Raw genomic sequence first — 8,762 nt, 5'->3', positions numbered from 1 at the left:
TGAATGTACGATCCTTCTTTCTGTTCTGCAAATCAATCTTCTCATCCTTCTTTCGTTTACCTGTTAGGCTCTTGGTGGCCAAGGCATCTTCCCTATTTACATACTTCTGGGCTTTGAACAACAAGTCTATCATTGACGTTGGTGTGGTCTTTCCTAGAGAGAAGACGAGATCTGGATTGACTAGCCCTGCCCGGAAGGTCGTCATTACAACTTGGTCATCGCCCTTGTCAATCTCTAGTACTGCTTTGTTAAAGCACTCCACATACTCCCTTAGGGTTTCTCCCTCTTACTGCTTTTGTGCCGCTGGCCTCCAATGAAGTGAAAAACAAAGGAGTCGCTTAATTGTTCAAAGTTATCAATTGAGGTCGCTGGTAGCTTGCTGAACCACTCTCTTGCAGCCCCCCTGAGGGTGGTTGGGAAGGATCTGCGTATCACCTCATCTGGTGTTTGCTGATGGTTTAGGATTGTCTTGAATGCACCAATGTGATCAAGAGGATCTTTCGTGCTATCATAAACCTCCAATTGTAGAAGTTTAAACTTGGGGGGAAGAGGACACTCGAGTACCTTGGCAGTGAAAGGTGAGTTTGTCCTCTTGAGCATGCCAGCAAGGTTTACGGCAGTTTTCCCTTTTATGGAACTTTTGACCTCATCTATCTCTTGTCTCATGGCTTCCATCATTTGATCTTTATCGGGTGTGGCCTACCCAGTTCATTCAGAGGTGGCTCTGCTGCTACTTGGACTGTGGTCTTCGTCATTGTTCTGATTACGTTGTACCAGAGAAATATTGCTGTTTTTAGGATGTCCTCGGTTCTCGAGACGTTCTCGTTACTTGAATTCTACATTTTGCTTCATTAACTCTTGGACGTTGGCTATCCGAATTCAGATCTACTCAGCCATCACGGTTAGGTCCATAGGCGGTGATGAAGTGGAAGTGTCCATGTGTCTTGAGGAACTTTGTTGGTAGAGATACAATAATTTGCCTAAGAAAACTGCAACTTAGTTGTTTTCCCATAGACGACGCCAAATTGATGAAGCAGAAAACTGCAGCTCGTCAGTATGTTCCTTGTCACTGGGATGGACGATCGTTAGTGCCTGTTTCAAAGAAACAATGTAAGAGGGCACCTGAGGTCCCGAGGGAGCCTCCGATGCTTAAGTCAGTTTATCCCCTTGAGAAACAGAGTAATGTAAGAGACAGACTAAGCATAGTGTGTAAGTGTATGCGTACCCCCCCTTTTACTTGTTGTTGTTTGCCTTTATATAGCATGTCTCTGAATAAATGCTCGGGGCATTTATTGTGCTAGACATTGGAGGCTTTGATTATCTTGTTGAATGCCATTATGTCCTTGTATAAAGTCTTGTAACGTTTTTACAACGATCAGCTTAGCTGTCTGAGGTTGTCTGCTAAAGTCCATAACGTTTAGAGCTTGTTGAGGAAAGGATTTAAGACCAAGTCATTAATGTGTGTAACGGCCGTCAGTACTACTGACGACTTATTATATTGATGGTCTACAAGCTTATAGTCGACCAAATTCACTGAAGGTCTGCTGATCAAATGTGGCTCTTCAGTAGCCTATGGAGGACGATTGGTATAAGACTCAGAAGCTAGGATCCTAACAATATTTGCTTGGTGAGAAGGGGCCCAAAACTAGTTTTTAAGTTGCAACTTGCAACACTTTAAGACAAGATGATATATATACCTAGAGGCAGGTTTAGATACAACCACAGGAGAATAAATATTAGATATATATTGCCTTTTGCTTTTAACACATTTGGTAGAGAGAGTATGGTCTCGATTTGATACTCTATTGATGCATTGTGAGTGCAATTATAGCCTTTGGCGAGAAATTCAGTAGTGTTGGCATTCCCAAATTTTGGTAATAAGATTTAGGCGTAAATGCACTTTTAGTCCCTATATTTTGATTCGATTTCTATTTTGGTCCCTATTTTTTATTTTTACCACATTTAGTTCCTATTTAGAGAAACACTATCCATTTTAGCCCATTTCGTAAGTGCCCTAACGGCAAAATCCTAGTTGGCAAATGGAACTATTAAAATAATAATAATAAATTTATTTTACTATTAAAAAATGCCAGTCAGCCTCTAAATTAAAAAAAATTAATTTATTAATTTTAACTAAATAAAAAAAATTTAAAAACAGATTATTTAAAAAAATTCTTTACATTATGTTCTTCCCAGTCATCATGAAGAACATGTTCATGTTCTTCCTCAAATTATATGTTTGGTTACCAAGGAAATTAAAAAATCAAGAACATACCAACATGGAACACGTAAAATCAAAGGACACATAAACTAACCCACAAATTCGAGAAACCCATAAACAAACCCAAAAATTTTAAACCTAGAAAAATTTGAGAAACTAACCCATAAATTCGAGAAACCCAGAAACAAACCCATAAATTTCAAACCCAAAAAAATTCGAGAAACTAACCCACAAATTCAAGAAACCCAAAAACAAACCCACAAATATCAAACCCAGAAAAAATTGAGAAACTAACCCATAGATTCGAGAAACCTAGAAATTTTAAACCCAGAAAAATTCGAGAAACTAACCCACAAATCTCCACTGCAATCTCCACCACAAATCTTCCACCTATCTCCACCACTATCTCCACCATTGAGCTCGGTTCTACCACATATCTCCACTGCAATCTCTACCACCGAGCTGAGAGATTGAGAGATGAAAGAGAGAGACCCACCCATTGATTTGAGAGAGAGACCTATCGATCTAATAGAGACCCACTAATCCGTGAGAGAGAAAGGACTTCGAGTTTTCAGCAGAGAGAGAGAGAGGGTTTGGCCGGGGAATTTGGTTTTCAACTGAGAGATTAAGAGAGTTTTAAGAGTTTGGCTGAGTATTTTTTAGAGTTTTGAGAGTTTTAATTTAATTTCTTTTTTAAATAATCTGTTTTTAATTTTTTTAAATTTAGTTAAAATTAATAAATTAATTTTTTTTATTTTAGAGGCCAACGTGGAATTTTTTAATAGTAACATAAATTTTTTTTTTTAGTATTTTAGTAGTTCCATTTGCCACTTAGGATTTTGTCGTTAGGGCACTGACAAAAAGAACTAAAATGAATGGCATTTTTCTAAATAGGGATTAAATTTGGTAAAAATAAAAAGTAAGGATCAAAATAGAAATCAAGTCAAAATGTAAGGACTAAAAGTGCATTTACGCCTAAGATTTATAGAAGGAAGTGAAAAGTGTTGGCATTCCCAAATTTTGGCAATAAGTGCTTTCCCAATCTTCAAAGTGGGTAGCAAAGACATCCTTAAATTCAACTGTGTTCTTAAATTCAGCAGCCTACACCACAACACAAGCTAGGACATTTCACCAGAAATGTATTGCCATAATTTTGTACCTTTGAGAAATACCATCATGAGCCCAAAAATTAAGATTAAGCCTATCCAAAATGTTTATGGTAATGGTATATGTGGGGGGTACAAGACCGAGAAGCCCATGTCAATGTCTACATTGGGCCAAGGGCCCAGTCTAAGGAAAAACCCCTCCTCGGCCATGGGAAGGACCCTTCTCGGCTATAGATGTAGCAGGACAAAGGGAGCAACCTGCTACTGGTAGTGACACTCCAAATCATTTCACGGAATAGGAAAAGTACTAAAACATAAAAGGACAACAAAGAAAAGGGAAATGTCTAAGTAAAAGGCTACCATTACTACATTCAGTGCTGGAACCTGACATAGTCATGCTTTTCTGCTTTTACAACCACTCCTAACAACTGGAGGGAAGGGCTGACGGGACAAGTACCTGCCCTGGGAACCCAATTCAGGAAGAAGGAAACTACTATAAAAAGGGGGTGGAGGGAGACAGGAAAGGAGGCTAAAAAACCCCTGTCACACTAGAGGCCCCAGAAAAAGCTAATCAAACCGTGCCGAGGACCAATCTTCCTTGGTAAACTCAGCTCATCTCAGTTTGATCGTGAAGAACACCGTGTTAACTGTTGTCCATATACTAAAGCCTAGCTCTTTGACCCACTCTCTACAAATTCATTATACTGGGCTCACTGGTCTAAGGTCCCATCCATCTTGGGCCAGGCTTGAAAAACGTGACCCTACAATTGGCGCCGTCTATGCGAAGAGCTTGTGCGTTGGTGAATGCAACGGTTAATCACAGTGGGATCAGCAAGAGTCCCTCGAGAAGAATATTTTGGCGGTGATGCAAGCTACATGAAAGCCTCCCCATTATTTCCAAGAATACACCGTCATCGTTATGACTCAACTTCCGCTTAGGTCTACACTTCGAAGTGTTGATTACGCGGGAACGGTTGCTAATCGGAGCGTGGTTCTAGGGGCTTCTGATGTTAGGTGTGTACCCTGTGCATTTGTCAAAGGGCTAATTCTCGCGGGTCTAGTAGTCCGGTTCGCTAAATTCCCTTCGGAGAAAGAAGCCGAGTGCCAAACCAGGATCTTTCTAAAGCGGTTAAATACAACCTTAGCTATGTCGGGTCCTCGGACCTCCGGGTTTGGGAAAATTAGCGCGCACTGACGACTTTCTAAATGACTAAGTGCTAGACAGAACCAAGGTCTTGCATGGTCCTCGGACTCAAACCTTTGGGGAAACTAGTTACTTCAAAGAAGAACCCAAATACTAGATAGAACCAAGGCCTTGCATGGTCCTCGGACTCAAACCTATGGGGAAACTAGTTACTTCAAAGAAGAACCCAAGTACTAGACAGAACCAAGGTCTTGCATGGTCCTCGAACTCAAACCTATGGGGAAACTAGCTACTCCGAGAAAAGAAACCCAAATACTAGACAGAACCAAGGTCTTGCATGGTTTTCGGACTCAAACCTATGGGAAATTAGCTACTCCGAGAAAAATCCTAAGTCCTAGACAGAACAAAGGTCTTGCATGGTACTTTTTGAAAACTAACACACACTGGCACCTTTCTAAGCGTTTAAGCTAAATTCAATCATGCCTCGGTCCTAGGACCGGACGCCTAAAGCAAGTTGAAGCTATAAGCATCATCGTAAACGTGGAAGAGAACCCTAATACCCGGCGATCCCCTCGGAATGTTTACTTTAGGTTACACGTCCTCGGGCGGTCACCCTATTCGCAATGCAGAACATGCGGTGTTTTCCTGGTTAGTCTTATATTATTAACTTACTTAAAGTTGGCATTATTGTGCCCCTCAGTTTTGATAAGTTCAGGATGACAACTCTTTACCATCAACGGCATCAGTTCTAAGTACTATTCAAAAGAAAAGACACCAGCACACCCATTCATAAAATAATTATTGCAGAAAAGAAAAGGTACGCAAAATGAAATAAAATCGTCTTTTTATTAGATAAAGAAGAAGTACAGTGTACATAAAAGGGCTTAGACAAGCCTATATCAGAAGCTAACTATAAAAAGTAGTCCACGGGAACGATAAATCCTCAATCTTGCTCCAGCAATAATCAAGCAAGTATGGATGGCACCGGCGGTGGAAGAGAAGAAGAAGCAGGAACGCCAAATCCACATACTTGCTCTAGCAGCAATCGAGCAAGTATGGATGGTACCGGCGATGAGAAATCCAAACCCACACACGCGTGACATACGACGCTGGATGAGAATCCAAGTTTTGTCGCACCAAAAATCTGATGCAGCCTACACCTGCTTCGGATTTTGACTGAAGGAAGGGAGACTTCTTTCTTGCCCAGTCGAAGGGGAGGAACATCTGTGGCCTCTGTCTCCTTTGCCTTAATTGTGTTATTCTGAATCTCGGAGACACCCGTGGCTTCTGAAAAGGGTTTGGTTCCTTCACCATCACCCTTATCCTTGACCATTTCACTCCCTAAATCTCAATCACTACCTTGGTGGGGACTTTGGGAACATTTGGAGAGTTAAAAACCTGAAAAACTCAAGGGTCTATGAATAAAAGAGAATTATCTCCCCCCATGTGTCTTATATAAGGGGGCAAACCTGGTGGCAATCAATTCGCCCAAATCTCCAAGAAGGAATTACAAGCGAGATAAATCTCACTCAATTTCCAAAGCAGTCTTCAGCCGTTGGATTTGCGTCACCTCGTGAAGAGACCTTAATAAAAGCGCACCTCGTGTATCGAAACAGCAGAAACGCGGCTTGGATAAACTAAAAGGATGTCTCACAACCAGGAACGTGCCTCAGGCAAGCGAAGAGACTCTGGCATTGATGGAGGACAAGATTTGGCAAGCCGTGACAGAGGCTCGATGTCACCAAAACCCTCCTCTCCGTTTGAGGAGTTGGATAGCAGGATTTTGAGGGGCTATTGTGGGGGGTACAAGACCGGGAAGCCCATGTCAATGTCTACGTTGGGCCAAGGGCCCAATCCAAGGAAAAACCCCTCCTCGGCCATGGGAAGGACCCTTCTCAACCATAGATGTAGTCGAGGACAAAGGGAGCAACCAGCTACTGGTAGTGACACTCCATATTATTTCACGGAACAGGAAAAGTACTAAAACATAAAAGGACAACAAAGAAAAGGGAAATGTTTGAGTAAAAGGCTGCTATTACTGCATTCAGTGCCTGGAACCTGACATAGCCATGCTTTTCTGTCTTTACAACCATTCCCAACAACTAGAGGGAAGGGCTGATGGGACAAGTACCTACCCTGGGAACCCAATTCAGGAGGAAGGAAACTACTATAAAAAGGGGGTGGAGGGAGACAGGAAAGGGGGCTAAAAAACCCCTGTCACATCAGAGGCCCCAGAAAAAGCTCCTTGGATCGTGCCAAGGACCAATCTTCCTTGGTAAACTCAGCTCATCTCAGTTTGATCATAAAGAATACCGTGTTAACTGTTGTCCATACACTAGTTCTTTGACCCACTCTCTACAAATTCATTGTACTAGGCTCACTGGTCTAAGGTCCCATCCATCTTGAGTCTGGCCTAAAAAACATAACCCTACAGTATAGATTACATAATTTGATTGGCCATGGATTTTTTTTTATTTTTATTTTTAAGTAATGCTAGATTTACAAATTATTTTACAAAAAAATTTACAAACCGCAGATGTGGTGAGTGATTATTAGTAAATGAAAAAATGAGGTTAATTGTGGATCTAGATAAAAATCAGCAAGAAGTTGACCACAAGTGCAAACTTAAACATGTTATGATCCAAGTGTAAATTACATAAGTGCAAACTTAAACATATTTAGCACAAAAAGAGTACAAACTTAAACATATGTATGTAAACACTTGAGCACCCTTTCCTTGTATCATTTTGGTAGGATTTCATAGGGGTATGTGAATGGTGAATCTTTGAAATCAAATGAGTTGTGGCCTTTGTGGTCAGATATCTGGTTTGAGTTGACCAACCAATCTACCAATTTGGAACATTCTCATTTCCTATGAGAAATATAAATTGTATGTTTGATCAAATCAAACCCTACACAAAAAATCTTATTATTTCAAATTTATTTTTTTAATAATTTGTGCAAGGTCTATTCTACAAAAAACGCAGGCTATAGCCCTGTTTTTTTTAGTCACGTTTACAAAAAAATGCAGCTATAGACTTAACCTATAGCTGCGTTTGAAAGTGTCTTTAGCTGGGTTTTTGTGATAAGGCCTATAGCCGCATTTAAAAAACGTAGCTATAGGTCCAGTCGAATAAATTTTTTTTAAAGGATGACCTGTAGCCGTGTTTGTAAGTGTCTTTAGCTGCGTTTTTGTAATAAGGCCTATAACCGCATTTAAAAAACACGGCTATAGGCCCAGTCAAATAAAATTTTTTAAAGGAGGCCCTATAGTTGCGTTTTTAAAAACGCAGCTATAGGTCCAGTCAAAATATATGTACAGCCGAATAAAATAAAAAAAAAAATTAAAGGAGGACCTATAGCCGCGTTTCTAAAAATGCGGCTATAGGTAACACACAAAAAGGGATAGCCACACATTCTTTGTTCTTCTTTTCTTTTCTTTTTCTCTCAATACAATGCACACACTCATCCTCTCCCTCACTGTCCTACCGGTACACTCCACACCACCATATACTTCATTTTTCTGGCAAGGATCACTGAAAAACTTCATAGTAAAAGCTAAGACTCACTCATCTCTACTATCTGAGGTAAAAAATTTCTAATCTTTTTATGGGTATTATACTTTTGCTAGAGGTTATTTTTTATCTAAGCTTTAATAATAATACCCATGTGATTTATGAGCATTAGGAGTAATATTTATGTGTTTATATGTATGGATTTTACATTGGTGAAATTATTTGATTTTGAATTTTTTGAATCTGTGCTTGAATTTGTGCTATTGTGTTGCTGATATTGTGCTTATGTTTAAATGGGTTTGTGTTCTTGAACTTGTTCTTTTGTATTCCTTGAATGGATTTAGCATTAAATTTGGGTTGGTTTTGTTGAATGGGATGAGATTCATGGATTTGTGTTCTTATATTTTGGAGCACATTGTGTTTGTATTGTTAGTATGTTGTGTTTGATTTTCAATTTTTTGGGTTTGTGTTTAATTTTTAATTTTTTTTGTTTGAATTTTTAATTTTTTGGGGAAAAAAAGCCCAGAAATTTTTTTTTATTTGTTTTTAAAAAACCTATAGCCGCGTTTTTAAAAAGGCGGCTATAGGTGGGCCTATAGCCGCGGTTAAAAAACGTGGCTATATAGAAAAACCCCAAGAAAACAAACTCATCTAAACAACAGTACTCCGGATTACTGAATATCTGTGATTTCCTAGATGCGAGTCCTTTGTCTTTGCTAGGCTAGTAGACAAAGACGAAGACCCAATTAGAAAAAAAAAAAAAAAAAACACATCTA

Source organism: Quercus lobata, chromosome 5 (assembly GCF_001633185.2).
Source record: "Quercus lobata isolate SW786 chromosome 5, ValleyOak3.0 Primary Assembly, whole genome shotgun sequence".
Lineage (NCBI taxonomy): Eukaryota > Viridiplantae > Streptophyta > Magnoliopsida > Fagales > Fagaceae > Quercus > Quercus lobata.
The sequence above is the reverse complement of the archived record's forward strand: the minus strand, read 5'-3'. Positions refer to the sequence as shown.